The following is a 26,824-nucleotide window of genomic DNA, read 5'->3' as shown; positions in this document are numbered from 1 at the left end:
ATAGGTGTGTCAAAAGCAGTGGAGAAGCCCATGTCTGTCTGTTGAGAATGTCCCTAGATTTTGGCATTGGAGAGGCTATTGGAACCACATCCATTCCCTGAAAGGTGATTTGGCCCAATCTTCAGATTCAACAAACCTTTTAGTGTTCAAATTCATGAGGTAGACAGTGAGTATATAAAGGTTTGCTGGTCTTTGTGTACACTTATATTTTATAGTACAAATGGGAATATAACAGCTATAAAAGAGAAGAAGGGGGGGATGGAGAGAGATTAAGTTGAGTTCATAGGATTTGGCACCTAAGTATTTTTGTTCAGGAAAGGAAGAAGGAGGGAGTGAAGTAAGGAAGAGGGAGTCAAGGGGGAGGGAGGAGAAAAAAATCACTGAAATGTTGAGCTTGAGTCACTGGAGGATGATGGTACAATTGACAATAAATACGAAACTTGGAGGGAAAGGCAGAAAAGGATTGACATTGGGGTGAGGTGCAAAGTTTTTTGTTTTTGTTTTTTATTCCATATATAAAACCACTTATATTCCACATATAAAACCTAAAGTGCCCCTAGAGGTGGATAGACTCCCATTGAAGTCACAGTGTCTATTCTGAGTTCATGCTATTCTATTCTTTTTAGGTGTTTCTAAATAGCATTTTAGTATCAATCCTTAAGATAAAAAAGTTTCCAGGGGTCACTGTGCATCCACGGGATTTCCAAAGCAGCCAACTCTTCAGCTTTGCACCTTATAACACCACCTGGGGATGTTCCTAATCCTTCACTTGGATTGTTTTTAGAAGAAAACTATAGTTATGGTGCTCCCCTTCCGTATTCCTCTCCTTTTGCCGTGTGAGTGACAACTGGGCTGCGTTTAATTTGGTTAAGTTATGCCCAGGTCCTTGAAGGAGAAAACATATCATTCTAGTAATTTTATTAGACTCATGTTTCAGAAAAATGGAAATAAAATCGCCTTTTAAAAATGAAGGACACGTACAAATGAATAAAATAGTAATAATAACAAAAGCCACCCGTGATTCCTGATCAACGGTATAAGGCATTTTATGATATGTTGAAGGGAAAGGAGACACCCAGGGGAAAGGGGAGAAGCAAAAAGGAAAGGAAAAAAAAAAAAAAAAAAAAAAACCAACCCTAACACTCAGCTTTCTTTTCTGCCTTTCTCTTTCAAAGGAATTTAATTTGCCTGTTATAAAGTGAAGCATGAAAAGCTACTGGTAAAATTGGTACTTGTCCCACATGGTGCTCAGAGCTTAATAGTACAGGTGGACGCAAGCGGCTGGCTGCCAAATACTTTTGGTTTAGAGGGAGGGGTGGGAGTGCATTCTCAGAACCACTCCTGGAATGGCTTAGCTTGCTTCACACAAATCAATGACAACCTCCTGTCGGCTGCAGGCACCCATGAGCTACTTTTCCACTTTAATTCCTATAAAGCGACACTGGTGGCTTTTATGATAGGAGCCGGGCTGGAGAGAGGAGACCGAAGGGACAGCAAGGTGGGTTAGCATCGGAATCTTTTCCCCAGATCTTTATGGAGGATTAAGAGGAGGGAGTCAGGAAAGGGGAGCCGATCGGGGGAGAGCGTGAAGAGGGGAAAAGGAAAACGGTTTGCGAAAGTTTCTGCTGGTGGTTCAGGGCAGGATTCCTAGTGCCTGGGTAGAGCAGGCGTTTTCTTTTCGTAAAGTGATCCTTTTTTCTTTGCGGGGAGGAAGAGTGGGGCGAAGTGGGAAGGGAGATCGGGACGGCGGAGTCTATCTTGTCGCACGCAGCCCTCTCTGTCATATAGAGCTCGCTTCGTAGGGTTTGCACGAATTTGTATGGGATCCGGTCCCCGCCGCTTCTCCCTTCATTGCCCGACCAGCGAAACCAGGGAATTGAAACCCTTAGGCTGGTCTTGCGAGAGCGAGTCCACGCCAATTTACCCCTGGCCGCCCCCCCTCCCTCCGCAAAGGCAGGTGGGAATTAATAGTGAATTGGAAACAACAACCCCCCAACCACTAGGGTCTCTGACATGCCCTCCTTCCAGAGACAGACTTTATCATCTTCTTTTTGGGGGTGTGGGTGGGGTGGGAGTGGTGAAACTGCGGGGAAGCCTTTTAGGCGATTAGAACAACTAGGTTAATTAGGATATACGAGGTGCCTTTAAGTCCCCTTTCTACTCCCCCCACCCCAATCCATTACCAGATACGAAAGTTTAACCAGCCACTGCCGTACCCAATTCTTGCCGAATCTGAATCGAGGGTGGAAGCTGGAAGGAAAGCTTTATTTAAAAGGTTCTGCGGCGTTCACGTTAGCCTGGGGTCCGCACTGTGGGGAAGGGTTTCGTTGGTGCCGCGGTACTCCACAGGTTGCGGGGAAAGCCACCCACGTTCGGCAGCAGCCCCCGAGCTGTGACAGAAATTAACAGGGAAAGGGAAGGCTGCAATCTCTCTGTCTCCACCGAGTCCTTTCTGGAGTTTAGGCAGGGATGTGGAGCTAGGAGGTTCGCCTTGCTCGTTCTATCCCGGGGTGACCCTGGAGTCAGCCGGGGGAGGGGGGAGACTGGGTGGGCTCTCGCTCTCGTGAGACTGGGAGACTGGCCGGCCAAAGGGTCGCGTTCCCGGAGATACCGTACAGGTTTCTGTCTTCGCGCTGCTGTGGTTTGGGTGTGTGGAGATCTAGGCAATCGTGGCTGTCGAAAGATTTTGTCCTTGGCTATAGGAATAGGTGACTCGGCTGGAGTGCTTGAGATGCCGGCCTTGGGATGCCTCTAGTTGGATTAACTGGGTGTTTATTCCATCTATAGACAAGACTGAAATGCATTCTCTGTTTCCCTAAAGTTTGAGTGGAGTAAATCTGAAATTCCTTGAGGGCTGAAACCTGCGGGGAAAGCAGAATGCTGTTTCTGGGTCTGAGCCATAGTCCTTGCGAGGAGCAGGAAATGGGCCAGGATTTTGGCTCCAGGTCCTCTCCTTTGCCTTGCAGAGCGAGTCTTGTACTCCCTGATTCTTTGCACTTGTTGACGAAGTTGCTTAGAGAGCATGCTTTCCTTATTTCGAGAAAAGCGTTTCTATGCCCCATCTAAACTGTAAATTCCTGTCCTTGCACGGGGAGGGGGAGGAATGGGAGGGGGGTTTCGGAAGGGAAGTTCTGCTTTTTCTAACATCTATTATGCAAAAAGGCCTTTGCGAGATAGGGTGCGTTCTATACATTTATATTTGACTGGCTAATCAGGGAGTTGTTACAACTCCTCTAAATCAAGTGAGTCGGCTGAAATAATCCGATTCTTTTCTTTGTCTTGTAAAAATATCAGCGTCGTTTATGGAAGGAGAGGGAAGAAAGCCAAGTTCGAGTTTCTCCTACCTCCCCAACTTAAACTCCTTGTGAAACTTTCGTCCAAGTAAATCAGAAAACTTAAGTTCTCCAAAGGGCTTGTGGAACCCACTCAACTCACCTCACTGGGGTATGGTCAAAAAAGAAATCCATATCCGATATGCTTGTCCTCCTTCCCTAACACACACACACACACACACACACACACACACACACTCCTCTCTCTCTCTCTCTCTCTCTCTCTCTCTCTCTCTCTCTCTCTCTCTCTCACTCTCTCTCTCTCTCTCCTCCTCATCTCTCTCTCTCTCTCTCTCTCTCTCTCTTCTCTCTCTCCTCTCTCTCTCTCTCTCTCCTCTCTCTCTCTCTCTCCTCTTTGTCTCTCTCCTCTCTCTTTCTCTCTCTCTCTCTCTCTCTCTCTCTCTCTCTCTCTCTCTCTCTCTCGTCTCTCTCTCTCTCTCTCTCTCTCTCCTCTTTGTCTCTCCTCCTCTCTCTTTCTCTCTCTCTCTCTCTCTCTCTCTCTCTCTCTCTCTCTCTCTCTCTCTCTCTCTCTCTCTCTCTCCTCTCTCTCTCTCTCTGTCTGTCTCTGTCTCCCTGTCTTTGTGTCTGACTCTGCGTGTGTCTTTGTCTCTGTCCGTTCTCTCTCTCTCTCTCTCCTCCTTCCAAGGGCCCAAACTAGACAAAATGGCTAGAAAAGCACCTAGCATCTCCTTTACCTCAGAATGTTTCCCTAGGTAAATTTCTTCAACTGATTTAACTTTGAGAAAACATGCAACATACACACTAAACTGGATATATGATAATCTGTTACAATTTGCAGAAAATATCAAAAATAATCTCATTATTGAGAACATACTCTTAAAATGTCAAAAAGAAGTAAAAAGGAACTATCTATTAAAAATATTTATATCAGGATTATTTGCAATTCCAAAAACCTAGAAGCAACCTAAACCTAAATGTCTAATAACTGGAAAATGACTGTAACAAATTGTGCTATGTTAATCTAATAGAATTTTGCTAATATAATTAATATCAATAATTTTGAAGGCATATAAAGAAAGCTGGGAAGACCTTTATGGAATAGTTCAAAGCAGTTTCTGAAGAACAGTTCACCCTACATGTTCTGGATGAAAGGGATAATGTATAGATAAGGACCAAGTAAAACTTCTGAAATGAGACTCCAGGTGTTATGACCTGTTATATCTTGAAATTCATTGAATGGCAATAGATGTAAACTAAGTTGAAATTGGGATTTTTTTTGTTTAAAATTAATTTTGTCATTGAGACATCAATTAAAATAATCCCTTAAATTTGTCTAGAACTTGTGTAATTTTTTCCCCAAGAGATTTTGTATTTATCACCTGGGTGAGATAACTATTTTTATTCCCTACATTACAGATGAGAAAGCTGGAGCACAAAAGGTTAAAGTAACTGCCTGAGATGGCAACAGCTAGTCAGTGGTAAAAGCAGATCTAGTAACTTATGTTTCCAGCTTTCCAGTCTATGCTCTTTCTATTATACCATTATAGATAGCCGTTGGAGATATACCTATTACCACCTCTAATAAGCTAATGGTAAAGTTGGAGCCTGATTCAGAGCTAGAAAGGACCATAGAGAACATTGAATCCAACCTTTCAACTCTCTCTCTCTCTCTCCTCTCTCTCTCTCTCTCTCTCTCTCTCTCCTCTCTCTCTCTCTCTCTTCTCTCTCTCTCTCTCTCTGTCTCTCTCTGTCTCTCTCTCTCTCTCTCTCTCTCTCTCTCTCTCTCTCTCTCTCTCTCTCTCTCTCTCTCCTCTCTCCTCTCTCTTCTCTCTCTCTCTTCTTCTCTCTCCTCTCTCTCTCATCTCTCTCTCTCCTCTTTCTCTCTCTCTCTCCCCCTCTCTCCCCTTGTCTCCCCCTCCCCTCTTCTCCATATATATGTATATATGTCACATATATGTATATTTGTGTTGTACACACATATGTGTATATGTGTGTGAACTTGAGTTTGCTTACCATCTCTGCTGCTTATTATCTATATGATCTTGGGCAAATCATTTAATCTTCCTAAACCTAAATTTCTTCATCTATAAAATAAGGAGGTTGAGCAATATGAAATCTAAGTTCCCTTATAGCTCTAAAACTGTGACCTGGAAATGAGGGCTGGAGGTAGCTCTGAAAGATGGTTAGGATCTGAGAAGGGAGAGAAGTAGAAAATTATTCCCGGGGCAGCTAGGTGATGAAATGCATAGAGCACCAGCTCTGAAGTCAGGAGGATCTGAGTTCAAATGTGATATTAGACACTTAATGCTTCCTAACTGTGCGATCCTGGGCAAGTCACTTAACCCCAACTACCAAGAAAGAAAGAAAGAAAGAAAGAAAAGAAAGAAAGAAAGAAAGAAAGAAAGAAAGAAAGAAAGAAAGAAAGAAAGAAGAGAAAGAAAAGAAAGAAAGAAAGAAAGAAAGAAAGAAAGAAAGAAGAGAAAGAAAGAAAGAAAGAAAGAAAGAAAAGAAAGAAAGAAAGAAAGAAAAGAAAGAAAGAAAGAAAGAAAAGAAAGAAAGAAAGAAAGAAAGAAAGAAGAAAGAAAAGAGAAAGAAAGAAGAAAGAAAGAGAAGGAAGAAGGAAGAAGGAAGGAGGGAGGGAGGAGGAAGGAGGAAGAGAAGGAAGGAAGGAAGGAAGGAAGGAAGGAAGGAAGGAAGGAAGGAAGGAAGGGAGGAGGGAGGGAGGGAGGGAGGAGGGAGGGAGGGAGGGAGGGAGGAGGAGGGAGGGAGGGAGGAGGGAGGAAGAGAAGGAAGGAAGGAAGGAAGGAAGGAAGGAGGAAGGAAGGAAGGAAGGAAGGAGGAAGGAAGGAAGGAAGGAAGGAAGGAAGGAAAAAGAAAAGAAATATTATTCCCTGAAGGAAGTGAACTAAGTAAAATGGAGTTGAAAATAAGCAAAAATCTAGAGAATACTTAAGGAATGTAGTAGGAGAAGAGTTATCTCATCCAGTACTATCATACAATACTATCTGTGTTGCTAGCTTGTCTTCAAACTGTGGCTAGCAAGAAGGAGGTCACTGGCCAAGTTATGAATCCACAGGTCATTTTAGAGAGAAGAGCCCTATGTGAACCCCCAAAATAACTTGTACTGGCAAAATAATGTTAGCAGTTACTAAGAAACAAAGTGACCTTATTACATGCCATATTTGCTATAATGGCAATAAAGCAGAAGTTCTTAGACTCATTTGACTTTTAGAGCAACAGGAATCATAGCAATTATGTAGTATAGTCTGTTCATTTTGTAGAAGGATGTGGGGAAAGAGGAAGAAGAAGAAGATATTAGAGAGCAGACATTTTGCTAAAATATAGACTAAGAACTTAAGTCTTTTGATTGTCAGTCAAGTTTCATTTCCAATGAACTAGGCTGCTTAGAACAGTTCATAGCTGATGACCTACAGCAGCCTGACAGTCCTGGTGGACTGACTGGCTGTAGTCCATTTGAGGAAAGGCTAAGGGAAGGCAAATCCTGACATTTTAGCCTCTCTATGTTTTACTTGGCCCTTTATTTCTATCTGTTCAAGTAAAATGATGTTAGGCTGATTTTTTAAAAGACATGCAGAACAGCAATAAATATTCAGGGCCATTTGAGCTATATAATTCTCTTTCCGTCTTGAGCAGCCTAAGATAACTGCCTCTAAAATTAGCCATCCTTTTATTTTTTTTTTCTTGAGAAACGTGTCTCAATAAATCTTTTCTTGAGAAGGTGAATGTCATCTCAAGTCAAGCTTTCACCTGGGCCATCAACAGACTAGGATTAGGAAGACAATTTTTTAAAAAATCTCCTGTGTTTAAGACCAGGAAATCATATCATACCTCATTTAAATTCAGTAATGCCAGGGAAAAGGGGAGTCCTTTTAAAAATTCAGATGATCATAGAGATAAAGGTGGTCCTTACTAGGATCTTTGTTAGTATTTACACTAATTACACAGGTGTATAATTGTACACCACTGTTTGTTTGTTCAGTCCTCACTCAGCCACCCAATAGTACAGGTTGGGCCAGTAAGATAGCTGTACAGTTTATTTTCTTTTAGCTGGGAACTGCAAGGATGAATAGAAGAAGGGGAATCTGGGGTTGAGAGAGTTCTGCCAAAAGCAATTTGGAGTCTCCTTCATATTAGTCAGAGATTGTGTTTTTCCTTTCTGAAACTGCTTGCCTCATACTAACTTCCAAGCAGTTGTATATATCTGTATGTGTGCATTTTTAGGTTTTTTTTTTTTCTTGATGGGTTTTTAGTTTTCTCATGGCTTGGTAGAAGTGAGAAAAATATAAAGAAGGAAAAGGAAAGAATAACAAAAATAAAAGATCTTTACAGTAATCCTGCAATATTATTGTCCCCACTTTACAGATGAAGAAACTCAAACATAGAGAAAAAGGCAACTTGCCTAGGACTGCATGGCCAATAAATGTCTGAGGCAGGATTCAAACTTAATTCTTGTATAATACTATTTGATAAAAAATAATACTATTGCCAGATTATTTAGGCCTAATTTAACTAATAATTAAACAAATAATTAAAAGGAACATTCATCTTTAGTCAATGGATGCTTTATTCCTAAACTATATTATAAAATGAATTTTGCTTTTCTCTGTTGTAGAATTTCATCTGCAATTCTTTTTTAATTGTCCCTTTCTCTTTTCTTAAGTCTTGCTTTTTATCCCTTTCCTAATGTGCTCCTTTAGGTCATAAAAAAGAAAACATGTTTCACTTATCATCTTAATACAGGTATCTCCCAAATCTAAATCTCTAGCCCTGATTTTGCTCCTGAGCTTCAAAGCTACATCTCCACAGGATACTTCCAACAGACTATCCTACCGGCTTCTAAAATTCAATATGTCACAATCTAAGCTTATTATCATGCCCCTTAACATGCTCCATTTGAATTTAATTTTTTTGTTCTATGGCACCACCACTCACTCATTTAGCCCATATTTGAAACTTGGTATTAAAAGATCATAAAATTTAAGGCTGAATGGGACCTAACCAGCCTCCAATCTTCCTTTTTATGCTCAATTCATTTTATTTTTCTGGAAGTATTTTAGGTTCAAGTCAAACTATCCTATTTGTTGTTCCCAAATTTGAAATTGTATCTCTCATTTCTGGGCCCTTGTCCAGACTGCCTTACTTACATCTTCCAAAACTGTTGAATGGACTTCTTCCTTAGCTCTATCTCTTAGACACCTTAGTTTCATTCAAATCTCAACTTATGAGTCAGCTCTTATGGAATCCCCCTACATCTTAGTGTTTTTTCCCATCTCAAATTATTGAGTATATGTGTGTACTTTTTGTGCTTAATAATAATTATTAAACTAATTATGTTAATAACTAAATAAAATAAATTTAAATTTATTATTATTATTAAATAAATGCTTATGAAAATGAACTCTTAAGCTCATTTTCAGATGTGGAAATTCATACACTGAGAAATTATGATTCTAAAATGTTACACAGGTGATGGGGCCAGATTTCAAACCTATGTTTGAGTACGATTGAAACAGTATTTGAACCCAGTTCTTCCTAATGATCCATGATCAATGATCCACCTCCTGTATCTCCTTGTCTTTGAAGCCTTTTATTGTTCTCTTCATTTACACTTTTACACTCACTCGAATATTGTTCTTTTGGTTCTGCCTTCTTCACTCTGTAATGCATCACATAGGTTTTTTTCCCCCAGACTTGTTTGAATTCCTCACATTTATCATCCTTTAGGCACAGTAATATTCCATTATATCCATATTCAATAATTCATTTAGCCACTGGTCAGTCAATGGGCCATAATTTATCTTTACCCTTCAGTTATTCTAAATAGTCCTATGGTAAATATTTGGGTAAATGTGAGACCTTGGAAGAATACTTAAAGAATTTATGTCTTTAGAATAGATGTTAGTTGTATTGATGGATCAAATTTTTTCCTCACCTTAGAAAATTATCCTTGTGGCCAAAAACAATTTGACACTGTGCTCTGCCTTCTAGTGAGAGGCTCCCTGGGCCTTCATTTGTCTAGTCATAGGATGACAAGCACACAATCTGTCAAGGGGCAAGTAATCAAAGATAAGCTGGACCTTCCCGAACATGGCCTTCAGGAACTCAGGGTCACCTACAAGTCATCATGAGGTATTAGAGTTGGAAGAATATTGAGATTTTACCTTGAAAGTCTTTTTTGACAGCCATTATGTAGTTGACATTGACCTGGGCAAGTTAAATGCAAATCAAATCCAAAAATAAATAAGACTTTTCTAAACAATTTCCTTTAACTCTAGAACAATTCTGATGTTGATGCTTATGGGAACACTGGTTTTTAACACTGGGATTGGCCTTAGAAATCATTTAGTTCAAGCCCTTTTTTTGGTAATTGAAGAATTCGTAAAATAGGTAAAATGACTTCCCCAAAGTCACATTGGTAAACAACTGAGTCAGGATGCTAACTATATCTTCTGACTTTGATTTTCTTTTCTCTCTCTGTCTCTATCACTCTGCTCTCTTTTTTTCTCCATATATCTCTCTTTGTGTCTCTGTCTTTCTGTCTCTTTCTCTTTGTGTCTTTTTTGCTATCTCTCTCTCCTCTTTCTCTCTCTGCCTCTTTCTTTCTCTGTCTCTCTCCTCTCTTTCTGTCACTGTCTCCCTCCCTGTCTCTGTATCTCTCTGTCTCTTGTCACTCTCTGTCTCTTTCTTTATATGTGTGTTTCTCTCTCTCCTCTCTATCTATTGCTCTGCTTCTCTTTTGTTTCTCTCTCTTTCTCTCCGTCTTTGTCTCTCTCCTCTCTCTCTCTCTCTCTCTCTCTCTCTCTCTCTCTCTCTCTCTCTCTCTCTCTCTCTCTCTCTCTGTCTCTTCATCTCTATATCTCTCTGTCACTCTGTCTCTTTGTCTTTCTCTGTGTGTGTCTGTTTCTGTCTCTCTGTGTGTGTCTTTCCCCTTCCTCCCTCCCTCTTTTCTTCCTCTTCTCCCTACTTCACTCTCTTGTTTTCTCTTTCCCTTTCTTCCCTCCTTCTCTTTCTTGCTCAAGTTCTTGCTTTGTAAGATAATTTGGATAGACTAGGATCTCTTGATTGCTCTGGCAAACTTTTGTCAACCAGTTCCAAGATGATGGTCCTGATAGAATTACTTCTGAGGTAAGTGATGTTGATATTGACTGAACTGTCCAGGTTTTTGATAAGTTGGTAGGAGAAATTTTTGGAAAGATGATGGTTATTAGATTCTCTATGGAGATTTCTCCCTTCTAGCCCTACCCTCCACCACATCCCAGGGCCTGAAGCTATAGAACAAAGCAAAGCCTTGAATCTAGCCCAGAAAAAAAAAAAACTCTAGCTAACCAGACCCCAATTAAATGGTACCCCAATTAGACAAGGATTGGTGATGACTGGGAGGAATAGGGTGGGTCAAGGAAGTTGCTTGGAAATAAGCACTTAACCTTTGAAGAAAGAAGATTATGTCAAGGAAAGTTCATTTTTAGGAATTTACCTAAATTTGTAGTTGTGCTGAGATCTGTACAGAGTTACAGCTTGCTAAAATGACCATTTTCCACTCCTCAAATGTTATACTTCTTTAAATGAAATATTTGAAATGCGCTTAGCACAGTGCCTGATACATAGTAAGCACTATATAAATGTTAGCTATCAGGTCTTTAAAAAAAACAACAGCATTACAGAATATCAGAGTTTTTAAAAAGAAACTTCAGAAACTGTCAGACTATGCGAACAAGAATCCCTTTGACCACATCTCTAATAAAGTATCTATCTGGCCTTTATTTGAGATATTGAAGGGGGACACCACTTTCTACCTCCTAGACAGCTCAATTCTGGACTTTTGGACAGCTTTGATTACTAAAAGAGAAAGATACGTGGTGGTGTGAATAAAATCAGGGCCTAGAGTCAGGAAACCAGTTCAGACACTTACTAGTAGTATGACCCTGGGCAAGTCACTTAACCCTGTTTGCCTCAGTTTCCTGATCTGTAAAATGAGCTGGAGAAGGAAAAGGTAAACAACCAGTATTCTTTGCCAAGAAGACCCCAAATGGGGTCATGAAGAGTTGGACAAGCCTGAAATTCTTAGTAGCAACAGTAACAATTGCCAAAAGAAGGGGAGAAAACACTGAATTTGGAGTCATAAAATCTGGGAAAATCACTTGAGATCTTTAAGTTTCAATTTCCTCTATAAAATAAAGGAGTTATAATATGCTATGGTGCAAAGAATGCTGATGCTAGAATCAGAGATTCTAGTTCAAATTCCATTTCTCCACTTTCCTCTCCCCCACTATCTGTATAGCTTTGAATGAATTGTGGCCTCCCTTGACCTCAATAAAATGAGAAGTTTGGATTAGGAGGCCTCTGAGTTTCCTTATAGCTCTGCTTCTGTGATCCTGTCACTTCTTAGACCCCTTCCCACCTCTAAATCTATTGACATAAGCCTAAATCTGCTTCTTTGAAACTTCTTTCCATTGTTCTTCAGGCTTCCTTCTTGGATCAAGTTCCTCTTTTAAATGGCAGCCTTTAAAATGTGTGAAGACAGCTAGCATATTTCTCACCCAACTATCCTAGTCTTCTTTTCTCCAGGGAAATTATTCCTGGAACTTTCAGCTGATCCTCATATGACAAGGCACAGTCTTGAAGCTTTTCTCCATTCTGATTCCCTCTCTTCTCCAGCTTGTTAGTGTCCACCTTAAATGATGTGCTTAAATGTGGTCTCCTTAAATTTGATCCAATTCTGTTGTTGTTCAGTCATGTCTGCCTCTTCTTCGAGATCCAATTGGGGGTTTTCTCAACAAAGACACTGAAGTGCTTTGCCATTTTCTTCCCAGTTCATTTTACAGATCAGGAAACTGAGGCAAACAGAGTCAAGTGGCTTGCTTAGGGTCACATAGTAAGGCCAGATTTGAATTCAGGATGACGAATCTTCTTGACTCCAGGTTTGGTGTTCTATCCATTGTGCCGCCTAACTGCCCAATTTTGGATCCTTCCAACTATATTATCATCTCCCCTACATCTTGAGATCACATGAAAAGTCCACTTGCTTTCTAGATTTCATAGAGTGCAGAGTCAAATTTATGCTCTGTTAAGGTGTATTAGAACGCACGAGGTTATAGCATGACACAGGATCCTTGTGCTCACGTTTGTGTGACCGTGGTGTCTCAAGCACTTTCCTTGAAAATTCTGGGAAATATATTAACAAACTAGAAAACATTCAAAGGAAGGCAACTGGGATTGCGAAGGACCTTGAAGTCAGGCCACATGGCAGTCAATGGAAGCAACTGAGGATGTTTTGTCCCAGAGAAAACACGTGGAAGAGAATGTTATAACTTCCTTCAAGTATTGGAAAAGCCATCACTTCAAAGGTGGATTTGATTTATAATGTATAGTCACACAGGGAAGAGCTAGAAGCATTAGGTAGAAACTTGCAAAGAGGCAGATTTAGACTTGAAAAATTCCCTAATAATAACAAAAATGATACATATGTGGCATTTTTACATTACCTCATTTTTATTATTCCAATAACACTGGGTGGTAGGGAGGGAATATTATTATCCCCATTTTACAGATGAAGAAGCTAAGACTCAAGTCAAAAAAGATAACAAACACAAGAAATGAGATTTGAACTAAGTCTTTCTTGTCTCTCAGTCCAGCTCACTTTCCACCATACCACATATAACATCTTTTTAAAAACCTGTTTTATTTTTAATTTATGAAATAAAATAAGTATTTTCATAACATAGTAGAATAAAAAAGGATGATTGCACATGAAATTGCAAATATATTATCTACAACTTGCTATTCCTTTTTAAATATGTAATAGTTATGTAAATATCTATTTTTCTTTTTTCTTCCCTCCCCCTGACCCTAGATATGCCTATTAGACACAAATATGTGTGTGTCTAGATAAATATTTGTATGTCTGTGTCTATTTATAGACACACACACATATATATACATGCACATATATATTGTAAAATCATTCTATACATACTTTTATATTTATCAGTTCTTTCTCTAGATACAGGTAGCATCTCCTTTTATTTGTCCTTTATAGTTACTTTGAGTACTTATGATAGAATGACTTAGTCACTCAATGTTATGCTTAAAACAATATTGGTGTTGCTGTATACAATGTCCACTTGATCCTCATTTTTCTCTTCATTATTTTGTGCAAATCTATCCATGTTTTCTTTCTTTTAAAAAATAATAGCCTTTTATTTTCAAAATATATGTAAAGAAAGTTATCAATATTCACTCTTGTAAATCCTGTATTCCAAATTTTCCCATGTTTTTCTAAAACCATAATTTCTCCAACATTTCTCATAATTTCTTATACAATAACACCTTGTAATTAAATAGTTCTTTAAAAATATTGTCTCCTCTAATCAATAAACATATATCAAATTCCTACTATGTTCCAGGCATTATGCATAAAAACCTTGTTGGATAGGCAGGATATGTATTAATCTCATTTTCCAGGTGACAGCAGGCCTGTTTCCTCTTCTGATACTAAGTTCTGAGCTCTTTTGATTCTACTTTACAGTTCTAATAATTGGAGATAGTCCCAAATGGACTGATTGACTTAGTTAGGAGGGAATGGAGTCCCCTTCACTAAAGGTCTTCAAGAAAAGGATGAGCAATTCTTCATTCTGGATGCTATAATACAGAGTTCTTATGTCAGGCCCTGAGCTTGCTTCCACCTGTTAGCTTTTGTGATTCTGGGAAGTATTATATCCATTTTACAGAAAAGAGAACAGAAGCTAAGTGTTAGGACTAAATTGCAGGTACTCCTACTCCAATTTTCCCTTTCCTCTATCCATGCTATCCTGCCCCTATACAAAAATAATGAAGGATTCCTGGGATAATATGGGGGAGAGAAAGGGGGAAATTATAGTGAGACAAGCCTGGAGGCCCAAAGACTGAATCTCTAGGGTTGAAATTTTAGTAATGAGGGAGCTAAACAGGGAAGGGTTTGTTTTGTTTTCTGGTTTGTTTTTTGTTTTGGGATTGGGGGAGAGGGAGTGGAGGACTTTGGTGGTTTTCTCCTTCCATTTCAAAATCTATGATCTTATAAAGGGATTCTTCCCTGGATCCCTAAAATTATACCCCAGAGGCAGTGTCAGTTTGGAAGGCCAGCCCTCTCAGTAATTCCACCTTCTCAATGCCAGGCCCATTGTTTTTCAATGTGGTTCTTGCTATTGCAGTGGGTCTTAGTCTTTCCCTCCTGCCCCTTTTCCTCTTTAGCTTCCACCTGGTGCCTGGGGAAGGGTGGAGGAGTGGGAAAGGTAGGGCTTAATTCAGAGACCAGCTCCCAGCTCTCCAGTCCTTTGGCTGCTTCCCATAATACTTGCTGGACAATTCACAATACAGCTGTGTTTTGAAGGCTGAAATAATAGTTTATTAAAGCTATTGGAGGGAAAAAGTGGGGTGGGGTGAGGGGAAGGGTTGCATTTCTGCCTTCCAACAAGAGAAAAGCCAGGTGATGAAACAGGAGGCAGGGCCTCAAATGAACTTAGCACCTTTCATTTCCCAGTGAATAGGCACTGATTATATTAGAACTGCTGCTATAGTTTGCATTGAAAAAAAATTTTTTTAAAGGAAGAACAGTGAAAGTCCAATTGAATAGGAATGAATGCCTCAGTGGCCTGGGCCTGCAGAAGAGGTGAAATTCTAGAAGGGTAGAGGTTGCAAATAAAAGGGAGTGGGCTTGATTTGCTTTGGGCTTGTCAATGATTCCTTCTCATTTGGCAGCTTTTAAAGAAACAAATTTGGAGCAGCATTTTGTATGTTACTGTCTTTTCTTAAGAATTGTTTTTACCCCGTAAGTGGAAGGAGCTGCATGTATCTATTTGTGTGTATCCTAAAAATCATCTCATGCTTTGGAATCCCTATTTTCTGAAGCCCTGTATCCCAACCAGAATGCTTGGACACTTTAAAGAGATTCCAAGCCATTCCCATGTGTGTTTGTGTGTCACACTTCCCTTTCCCTTTGTCAGTTTTGGACCTTAACAATACTGATGAACTGCCATGAAATAAAAAAGTTGATGATTTTATCTTTAGTTCCTTCCTACCTTCTTCTCTGGTATTCATGCTATCTCCTGGAACTTCATATCAAACACCTCTCCCCATATTCACCCCCAGGTATTCCGTGTATTCCTGCTGGCCTAAGCATTAGGAGAGAAAAATCCTTCCAACCCAGGTCATTAGCTTGTTTTCCCAGAGATGTGCCAAACTCCAAAATTTCCCCACCCTCAGATCAAATCTCCCATTCATTCTTTCAGTGCCATAGCTCCCAGGTAGGTGTTAAGAAGAAAGCAGTCTGAGAGTTCTACTTTAACCCTTCCAGGGACATTTGTATTTGATAAGACCAGAAATTCTGATGTTGGAAGTTCAAGAAGTGGCAGGTATTAAACTGTTGAAAATAACTTACAGTAGGAAGAGTCTTCCAGACTAGACTCACATCATATTACATGGGCAGTTACCGATTCCCTTTGTGGGAGGCTAGGTTAAGGTTAGGCTGACTGTGATGGAGAGGAGAAGGATGATGGTAGGAAAGGATCTTATGTGCATATGTTAGCTACTTGACAGTAGCTAACATGTGTAGAGAGAAACCTGGAGATAAAGGGATAGATAATGTTCCCCCCTCTCTCTCTTTTTGGGTGGCACATACACTTTTCGACCAAATCACACAGAAGTATGAAAGACGGGAAAGGGTTGGGATGCATTGGATAGAATTATGGCATTTAGGAATGCTTAAGGTATGATTTGGTAAATTCCAGGACAGGACCACAGGCTCAGGTATTGTTTGTCAGGCTCTTTGGTATTGTTTTTCCATAGATTCCTAAAGGAGCCAATAGTATGTTTGTTATAATCCAGAAATCTTGATTTGATACATACATTAGATACATACTTCATAGCTTAGATTCCATGAGGATAATGGGGGCACCTTCCCCTGGATTACAGGATCCCAGTTCAGAACTGGAAAGAACTTGAGAGGTTACCTAATCCCAAATCTTTCTTTTAATGGATGAGGATCCAAGGACTAGGAATTTGCCCTGAAAGGAAAAATGGGACTCAGTCCCACAAACTGTTTGAAAAAATATTTTATTAAATAGTATTTTATTTTTCCAAATACATGTAAAGATAATTTTCAATATTTTGTAAAACTTTGTGTCCCAAATTTTTCTTCCTCCCTCACTTACCTCCCTCCCTATCCAAGACAGCAAGCAATCTGATATAGGTTAAATATGTGCAATTCTTTTAAATATATTTCCATATTTGTCATGTTATACAAGAAAAATCAGATCAAAAAGGAAAAAAATCCAAACAACAACAAAAAGGTGAAAATATTATACTTAAACCCACAATTAGTCTCCATAGTTTTCTCTCTCTGGATTCAGATGGTTCCCATCCCAAGTCTATTGGAATTGCCTTGAATAAACACATTGTTGAGAAGAGTTAAGTCCATCTAAATGGGTCATCACATAATCTTGTAGTTACTGTGTACAATGTACTCTTGGTTCTGTTCACTTCACTTAGCATTAGTTCCTGGAAGTCTCTCCAGGCTTTTCTGAAATCTTCCTGTTGATCATTTCTTATAGAACATAATATTCCATTAACATTCATATACCATAATTTATTCAGCCATTCTCCAATTGATGGGCATCCACTTGGTTTCCAGTTTCTTGCCAGTACAAAAAGGACTACCACAAACATTATTGCACATGTGGGTTCTTTTTCTTTTTTTATGATTTCTTTGGGATATAAGCCCAGTAGCAGCACTGCTGGATCAAAGGGTATGCACAGTTTGATAGCTCTTTGGGTATAGTTTCAAATTGTTCTCCAGAATGGTTGGATCATTTCACAGTTCCACCAGCAATGCATTAGTGTCCCAATTTTTCCAATCCCTTCCAACATTTATTATTATTTTTTCCTGTCATCTTAGCCAATTTGAGAGGTGTGAAGTGGTACCTCAGAAATGTCATAATTTGCATTTGGTTAGAGAAAAACATTAAGTGGACTATATAGTCAAGTATGAACTGGGAAATTAGAGTAAATTATATTGAAATATAGAAAAAGAAGATAGCATTCTGAGCTGGGGAATTTATGGAAGGCTTCTTGGAAGAGATGAGATCCAAGCTGGGGCTTCAAGAATAATGAGGTTTAGAATCAATAGAGAGGAGAAGGGAGGGCATTATGGGCAGGGTGTATAAGTATGAGCCCAGGTAATAATGCTTGTCATGTATTTGGGGGAATGGTACATATTGGGGAGAAATAAAAAATAAGGCTTTATGAGTATAATGGGTTAATATTTTGGAAAGTACCTACCATAATGAGGTTACTCTAAAAGCAGCAGAGGATAATGGAAATATAACTGAGCTTGTCATTAAGATGCCCAAGTTGGAATTCTTGATGAAAGAGTTTGGCCTATAGTGACAATCTGAATTTGAATCGATATCCTCTAAGCCCACTGCTCTTTCCACTGCATCAAAATCACAAGGTACTATGCAAATATGAGGAGTTAGTTAGGGTTAGTATCAATGCTATCACATGTACCTCTTTTTCTTTTTTTTTTTTTTTAACTTTTTTCTTTCTTTTTTTTTTTTTCTTTGCCTTTTCCTTTTTTCTCTTTCCCATTTTCCCTCTTCTTTCTATTCCTTTTCTTCCTCCTACTTTATGCTTTCTGCTCTGTCTATACTTTTGGACTACTGACAGCTGTAGCTAGTCCAGCTGATTCCTACTACAGAAAATCTCTGGAACAGAGTGGGAGGTCTGAGTGCTGATGACTCTATGTAAATGTTGTAGAGACAGATTTACATTTATACTCTCTGATCTGGGCAGTCCTAGGGAGTCATAATATCCTCCTTATTCTCCATAAAGCATATAGGTAACCTATTTCCATGGGAAAGGGTAAGATTAACCCCCACCCTATTTGTATAAACTTCCAAAAGAGTAGAGCAGATTATACCAGCTACATCTTTAACCCACAATTTGGAAGCTTGGGCTCGATGGTAATAATATGAGCCTTCCAGCTTCCCTGGCTTCTATCAAGTCTCAACTAAAATCCCACCTTCTGCTAAAAGTTTTTCCCAGTCTTCCTTAATCTAAAGACCGTAGATATGAAATTATTTACACTTTATCCTGTATATATCTTGTTTATATATAGTTGGTTGCATGTTTTCTCCCCCTTTAGAGTGTGAGCTTCTTGAGAACACAGGCTTTTTTTTTGCCTTTATTTATCCCCAATACTTAACCCAGTGCCTGACACATAACTGGTACTTAATCATTGCTAGTTAACTGACTAGCAGACCTGAATACTAAGTATTTGCCAACAGTGGCTGAGACTACACGTGCAAAGCTGAAGCTTCACCATTCTGCCTCCTGTTTCCACTAATCAAACTTGAATTCTATGAAAGCATTTATTTAATACAAGATGAAGCTGTGCTCTGGATATACATTGAGCAAGATGATATAAAAAGGCATCACAGTTGCCTGGGCCAGGCAGATAGATGTTAACCACATACCAAAGCCACTTGGTGATCTTTTTTGTTTTACCATGATCCTGGTGTCTTCCTTTCCATTTCTTCCTCACCAAAATAATGATGATGATGGTGATAACTTCTTGGAGAAATCAACTATTTAAGACTTCATCACTTTAATTTCGCTAATTTAAACAATACTACCAGTTACAACATCAGTGATAACCACCATGATATGAAATCTTGCTTATTATTTACTGGAGGTCATGAGGTGATATAAGAGGAAAAACCATCTGAATTAGAATCAAAGGATTGGATGAATTATTTAAAGTCTCTGGACTCAGTTTTCCAGGGGCAGTTAGATGATACAGTGGATAGAGTGTTGGATCTGGAAAAGGGAAGTCTTGAATTCAAATTTGGCCTCAGATATTAGGGGTTTTTTTTATTATTATAACTTTTTATTGACAGAACATATGCCTGGGTAATTTTTTACAACATTATCCCTTGCACTCACTTCTGTTCTGATTTTTCTCTTCCCTCCCTCCACACCCTCCCCTAGATGGCAGGCAATCTTATACATGTTAAATATGTTATAATATATCCTAGATAAAATATATGTGTGCAGAACCATACAATTCTCTTGTTGCACAAGAAGAGTTGAATTCAGAAGGTAAAAATAACCTGGGAAGAGAAACAAAAATGCAAGTAGTCCACATTCATTTCCCAGTGTTCCTTCTCTGGATATAGCTGATTCTGTCCATCACTGATCAATTGGAACTGAATTAATTCTTCTCTTCGTCGAAGATATCCACTTCCATCAGAATACATCCTCATACGGTATTGTTGTTGAAGTGTATAATGATCTCCTAGTTCTGTTCATTTCACTCAGCATCAGTTGATGTAAGTCTCTCCAAGCCTCTCTGTATTCCTCCTGCTGGTCATTTCTTACAGAACAATAATATTCCATAACATTCATATACCACAATTTATTCAGCCATTCTCCAATTGATGGGCATCCACTCAGTTTCCAGTTTCTAGCCACTACAAAAAGGGCTGCCACAAACATTCCTGCACATACAGGTCCCTTTCCCTTCTTTAAGATCTCTTTGGGATATAAGCCCAGTAGGAGCACTGCTGGATCAAAGGGTATGCACAGATTGGTAACTTTTGGGGCATAATTCCAGATTGCTCTCCAGAATGGTTGGATTCTTTTACAACTCCACCAACAATGCATCAGTGTCCCAGTTTTCCCACATCCCCTCAACAGTCATCATTATTTGTTCCTGCCATCTTAGCCAATCTGACAGGTGTGTAGTGGTATCTCAGAGTTGTCTTAATTTGCATTTCTCTGATCAATAGTGATTTGGAACACTTTCATATGAGTAGAAATAGTTTCAATTTCACCATCTGAAAATTGTTCATATCCTTTGATCATTTATCATTTGGAGAATGGCTTGATTTCTTATAAATTAGAGTCGATTCTCTATATATTTTGGAAATGGGTCTCAGATATTAGTTGGCTGTCTTGGATCAATTCATTTAACCTCTGCTTGCCTCAGTTTCTCAACTGTAAAATGGGAATAATAATAGCACCTACCTCCCAGAATTGCTATAAGGACCAAATGAGATAACATTTGTAAAATATTTATCATAGTGCTCAGCACAAGTAGGCATTATATACATGCTAGCTATTATTAGTAGTATACAGTATAAAATGGGTGGATTGGGCTAGATAAGAGATTCCTATCTTGTGATCAGTGAACTTGCTTTTAAAAAATATTTTGATATCTGTATTTCACTATAATTGGTTACTTTTGTAAACCTATGTATTTTATCTTATGCAATTAAAAACATTATTCTGAGAAGCGGATGGGGTGGAGTAGAGGGAGGAGAAGGGATCTCCATGACCCAAAAAAACTTGCCAGTCTCTGAACTAGATCTCTCTTTCAGCCAGCCATAAAATCTATTGATTTCTCCCTCTCTCTGTTTCTCTCTTCCCCCTCCTTCCTTCCCCCTTCTCTTTCTTCCTCTCTCTCCATATATACATGTATTATATATATATACACATATGTGTGTATGTAATTAGTTGTCACAATATGTGTGTATGTGTGTGTATTTTAGTTTTCAAAACTAGGCAAGGAAATCATCTACCCATAATAACCTATAATAAGGGATATTTTTCATTGTTGCTTTATATAAATGCACCTACTTTCAATGCCAGGAAATCCCACTCTTTATGGCAATAAGGGTGTTTGTTTTGTGATAAGTTGGGGCACATGTGTTATAGGGAAAGCCTAAGGCACTCAGATACCCTGTTCTGGCTGCTGCAAGGCCAACAGTTGAAGGCAACACCTGCCTCCTAGGCTTCCTACAGGTAGTTCTGGTAACAACATCCCCTGGCCTGGGGCCAGCATTCTGCTCTGCTCTTCCCGGGAAATCTGTTCCATAGCAGGTAGTGTCATAGTGAAGCTCTAGCCTATATTGTTTTATTCATTGTGACAAACCAGGGCATCTTGCTTACAGGGGAAAGAACTGAGAAAAGGTGACATGATATTCTTGAGGGAGCATGGTATAAAGGAAATGAGACAGCATTACATGAAGATTTTAGAGGGGTCCTTTTCAGAGTGTTACAGATATAACTGAATACATCTCTGCAGTGCAGAACAAATTTGCAAACAGATTCCAAAAATATAATGAGAGATGAATGAGTGTGTGCTGTTACTGAAGAGTCCCATCTCTGGCCGAAACTCTGGCCAGGTTCATTTCCTCATAGCAGCCTTTTGAAACAGCTCCATGGTGCCATCTGAGCATTCCTAAAATGCAGTATGGGTCTCTATTAGGGAAAACACATGATATACTAAGGAACTAATTGCCAGGCAATATTTTCATTGACTAGGCTATAATGATTTGGAGTCTCCCTTGGCCAAAATACTACTTATCAAGGCTTACTTACTATAGTATATCAAAGATTATTAATCTGGGGTCGGTAAAACTGTTTATTTTTAATATTTTATTTTCCTTCAAATTACATATAAAAACAATGTTAAAATTCTTTCTTTAATTTTTGAGTTCCAGATTCTTTTCCTTTCCCCTTTCCATTAGGACAGTAAGCAAATGGACATAGGTTGTAGATGTGTAGTCATATGAAATACATTTTCATGTAAGTCATGTTGTGAAAGAAAACATTGACAATAAAATCCAAGAAAAATAAAGTAAAGAAAAAGTGTCTTCCATCTACATTTGGGCTCCACGTCTGCAGATGGGCAGTACCTTTCATCATAAGGCCTTGAGAATTGTCTTGGATCGTTGTATTACTGAGAATAGTGTCATTCACAGTGATCGTCTTACAATATTGCTGAGCAAACATGTTTTTAAAATATTTTGATAACTATATTTCAACATTATTGTTTTGCTTTGTAATCCTATATATTTCATGAACTTAAAAGCGTTATTTTGACAAAGGGTTCATGGGCTTCATTAGACCTCCAACTGGGTCCATGAAATAAAAAAGGTTAAGAACTCCCATTGTGGATGTAGTAGTAGTCAATAAAAGTAACAACACCAAAGACTTTGCTTGCCTATTTCCCATTCTTTTACCAAGGAGCAAAAGGTAGTGTGATAACTGTGGGAAAAGCAGTGAACTTGAAATTGGAGGATACAGTTCAAATCCAACTCTGCTAAATTACTACATGTGTGAACATAAAGTCCCCCAAATGGTCTGGGTCTCAGTTTCTTCATCTATTGATGAAGAATTTAAAACTAGATGACCTCTAAAATCATTTCCTATTTTTTATCTATAGATAAAAATCCTTTGATTATGCATTTAGAAATAAAGGATGAATGGATGTCCATCAATTGGAGAATGGTTGGGTAAATTATGGTATATGAAGGGTATGGAATATTATTGCTCGGTAAGAAATGACCAGCAGGATGAATTCAGAAAGGCTTGGAGAGACTTGCATGAACTGATGCTGAGTGAAATGAACAGAACCAGTAGATCACTATACACTTCAACAACAATACTGTATGAAGATGTATTCTGATGGAAGTGGATATCTTCAACATAAAGAAGATCCAACTCACTTCCAGTTGATCAATGATGGACAGAAACAACTACACCCAGAGAAGGAACACTGGGAATTGAATGTAAAATATTAGCACTACTGTCTATCTACCCAGGTTACTTATACCTTTGGAATACTTAATGTGCAACAAGAAAATTGGATTTACACACATATATTATATCTAGGTTATACTGTAACACATGTAAAATGTATGAGATTGCCTGTCATCTAGGGGAGGGAGTAGAAGGAGGGAGGGGAAAATCTGGAAAAATGAATACAAGGGATAATGTTATAAAAAAAATTACTCATGCATATATACTGTCAAAAATGTATAATTATAAAATTAATTTTAAAAATAGAAATAAAGGATGGAAAATATACTCATTCCCTTTTCCATGGGAACTCAGTGGTCTACATTCATACTTAAGAATAGAATATAAGTTCTCCAAGGGGAGAGAGTTTTTCACATTTATATTGTATCATCCCTGATGCATAGTAGGTGATTAATAAATGCCTTAATTAGTAATTAATTAATGAAGTGTATTAAAAATTAATAAGTGATATCAGTATCTTTCCCAAAAGCAGGCTTAGATTGGGAGAAGGAAGTGAGATAGTCTCAAGGACACTGGTGCCTACTGCGTGTAGGAGAGACATCACAAGAAACAGGGTTAGAGGAGTAAGGTGTGGGAAAAGGGAACAGGTGACACAAAAGACAGCCTATCCATTTCACATTTTTGCCAAGACCCAGCCCTTCTCATTGTTAATTCAGAAGTGGAACTGCCACCCAAATCCTAGATTTCTATAATAGTATTATTCATCTACCCTGTTTTCCACGGATACAGAAACACAGAAGGATCAACATGGATACCCATGGAAGTATAGGAACAAGCCAGAATTTGAACCCAGAATCTAGGGTCTGTCTTTGTACTTCTCTCCCCTTGGTTAGCAATCTTGAAAACAGATGGAGACTTCACATAGCTAGACCAGGAAGTTAGATGGAAGTTGGGGATCCACATCCCACAATACCACTAATCCATTCAGTGACCTTGGACAAAGTGCTCATTCATTTATCATAAGACAGAAATATTGCTACTAGGCTGTCTAAAAATGTCTAAGATATGCTTTCTGGAGCCGCTAGAAGGTTCTATCTTGTGACATATGTGTCCTTTAGGAATCATCTCACATCCCACCTAGGTCATGAAGCTTTCTCTTCCTAATTTACCCAGCTATTTCCTAGGTGATTCTGCTATAGTCATTGAAGTGCTAATCATGGGTTCAAATCCCACCTCTGACATAAAAAGTTGTGACCTTGGCCAAGGTCATAAAATTACTATGAATCTCAGTTCCTTCTTCTGTAAAGTAACAAAATTGGACCTTAGAAAATTACTTATAAGGCCCCTTCCAAATCCCTTTCCATAATATTATGATCCAGGCTAGTGTCTTAGTCTAGCCTTATTAGCAGCTTTCTGCCCTCAGTGAATGCCATTATCCCAGAAGTCTACCTCTCTTATATCAACTGCTTCCTAATGCTTATGAGTTTTTCTCCCCTTTCTCTGACAGTTCCTTTCATTTTTTTCTGTATTTAAGAGGAATCCCTTTCTTAGAATATCACCTCCTTCAAGAAGTCTTCTTGGATTTCAATGCCATAAAAATTATTCTTTTATTCAATAATTTCCTTAGCACTGTGTATTCAGTTGGGAATAAATCATTTTATGTTTGCTATACTTCTTTCAAGACACCATTACTGTCCTGTAAGTTCAAGGATGGGCCATCTCTTTTCTATTTTATAAACTGCCTGCCTTCTCATAACTACCAGGAATAACTTTTTTTTTACTGCCAATGTTTTTGTTTGTTTGTTTGTTTCTTCATTTAAAAATTTTTTTATTATAGCTTTTTATTTACAAGATATATGCATGGGTAATTTTTCAGCATTGACAATCTGCCAATGGTTTTTTTAAAACTTCTGAAGTCTTTTGGGAGAGAGTTTAGGAAGAGAAACTTCTCTTTCTCCATCTCCCAGATAGCAAGACCCAGAAATAATCTCAGCAGTTTCCAAGTACATATATATATATATATATATATATATATATGCATATATATATATATATATTTTTTTTTTTAGGACTCCAACTGCTTCAATACTAAGTTTATCATGGGTGCCCAATTAATGGTTTACTAGTTAATCACTAATCAATGAGGTGGTATAGTAGATAGCAAATGGGCCTGGATTTGGGAATATCTGAAATGAAATTTGGCCTCAGACACTTATTATCTGTGTGATGCTAGGCAAGTCACTTAACCCTGCTTGCCTCAGTTTCCTGATCTATAGGAGAAGGAAATGCCAAACCTTCTGATATTTTTGCCAGAAAAATCTCCAATGGAATCCCCAAGAGGTGGATATGATTGAAATGACTGAATTACAACAGGAAAGCCACTAGAGATATAATTTTCATTTTACTTTCTTCTCTAAATTTCCTCATGCTCTAAAATGTTATGATTTTTCTTCTTTAAATGTGAGCTTTTGCCACCAATGCAATATTGTCTCTTTTGTTTCTCACAATAACCCTTGGAGACAGGAACAGTTGCCAATCTCATTTTGTAGTTGAGGAAACTGAGACTTGCCTAAGGCTTCACAGCTTTAAAAATTCTGAATTCAAATTTGAACTCATGACTTCCTGTTACCAAGCCTGGTGTTTTATCCACTGCAATATTTAGTTGACTCAACACTGATAACTCTGTTGGTGGAATTGTGTTGTTGGCCCAGCTCTTCTGGATAGAAATTTGGAATTATGCTTTAAAAAAATAGTAAAATCAGTGTCAATGCCTTTTGATCCAGAATATTTTCCAAGGTCAAAGGCAGAAAGAAAGATCTCACAAAGATCTGAACATTTTCATAGCAAAAAGTATTTTTGTGTGTAGTAACAAAAAAGAGACAAAAACAGATGCTAATTGAATGATTAAACAAGGGGCAGCTAGGTGGCGCAGTGGATAAAGCACCAGCCCTGAATTCAGGAGGACCCGAGTTCAAATTTGATCTCAGACACTTAACACTTCCTAGCTGTTGACCCTGGGCAAGTCACTTAACCCCAGCCTCAGGAAATAGATAGATAGATAGATAGATAGATAGATAGATAGATAGATAGATAGATAGATAGATAGATAGATAGATAGATAGATGCATCAAGAATTTTTAAAAAAAGAATGATTAAACAAATTATAGTACATAAATAGGTCACCAGAATTGACTAATATGAAGAATTCAGAGCAGCATTGAAAAATGTATATGAACTGATATAAAATGAAGTCAGCAGGATCAAGAAAACCAGGTGACTAAAATGATGTAAATGGAAAGAAAAATAATGAAATTTAGCATCGTGTAGTCTCTGGAAAATTGTTGAGAAAATGTACCTCCTTTCATTACAGAAGTGGGGGCCAATGGATATTGAATATTATATATACTGTTAGTTCATGACTTGGTGTTTGCTGATCTGCTTATTGCTTATGCAATAGATATCAATAAAAATATTTAAAAGTCATAAAAATTAATTTAAAAAAATAACTAGCCCTAGCCCTGGAGTGTCAGCATCACATAAAGGAACCAAATTGAAGGGATAATTTAGACTCTTGTCTCTCTTCTGGAGCAATCAGTGTCAATGTTCCAAAACCACTAAAATAAACATCATTATTTTGTTAGTAAGTGCTTAATAAATGCTTGTTGATTGGTTGATTGCTAAACAATCTTTAATTAAAATCCCAAATGCCTCCACTGCAGGCATCCTGGTGGCAGCTTTACCTTTCAACCACGCAGGGCATTTGCTAGATCATCTTACAGTTCATCTTGCTACAATTAAGCATAATTAAATCAAATCAGATGAGGAAACTAACTAGCAATAAAATGCTGGGAAGTCCAAAGGTGGTGACGGCATCGGCAGCTGCAGTGGTGATGGTGGTGGTGGTGGTGGTAATTGTCTCCAGGGGCTATGTT

At 38.4% G+C, this 26,824-nt stretch overlaps 1 protein-coding gene across 8 annotated transcripts in view; it reads left to right on the top strand.

Annotated features, from left to right (window-relative positions):
• The window catches only part of ZBTB7C (zinc finger and BTB domain containing 7C), a 553,406-nt gene that overhangs the window by 392,445 nt on the left and 134,137 nt on the right, over positions 1 to 26,824 (top strand). For 2 of the 8 annotated variants that reach the window (XM_074279334.1, XM_074279329.1), the window contains exon 1: positions 1,323 to 1,498. The exons of the other annotated variants lie outside the window; for them this stretch is intronic. The gene's annotated coding sequence lies outside the window, so the exon portion shown is untranslated. Of the gene's footprint in view, positions 1 to 1,322; positions 1,499 to 26,824 lie in introns of those variants that run through there. 8 annotated transcript variants of the gene reach the window in all.

This window comes from Sminthopsis crassicaudata, chromosome 1 (assembly GCF_048593235.1).
Source record: "Sminthopsis crassicaudata isolate SCR6 chromosome 1, ASM4859323v1, whole genome shotgun sequence".
NCBI lineage: Eukaryota > Metazoa > Chordata > Mammalia > Dasyuromorphia > Dasyuridae > Sminthopsis > Sminthopsis crassicaudata.
This window is presented reverse-complemented; position numbering and strand designations above follow the sequence as displayed.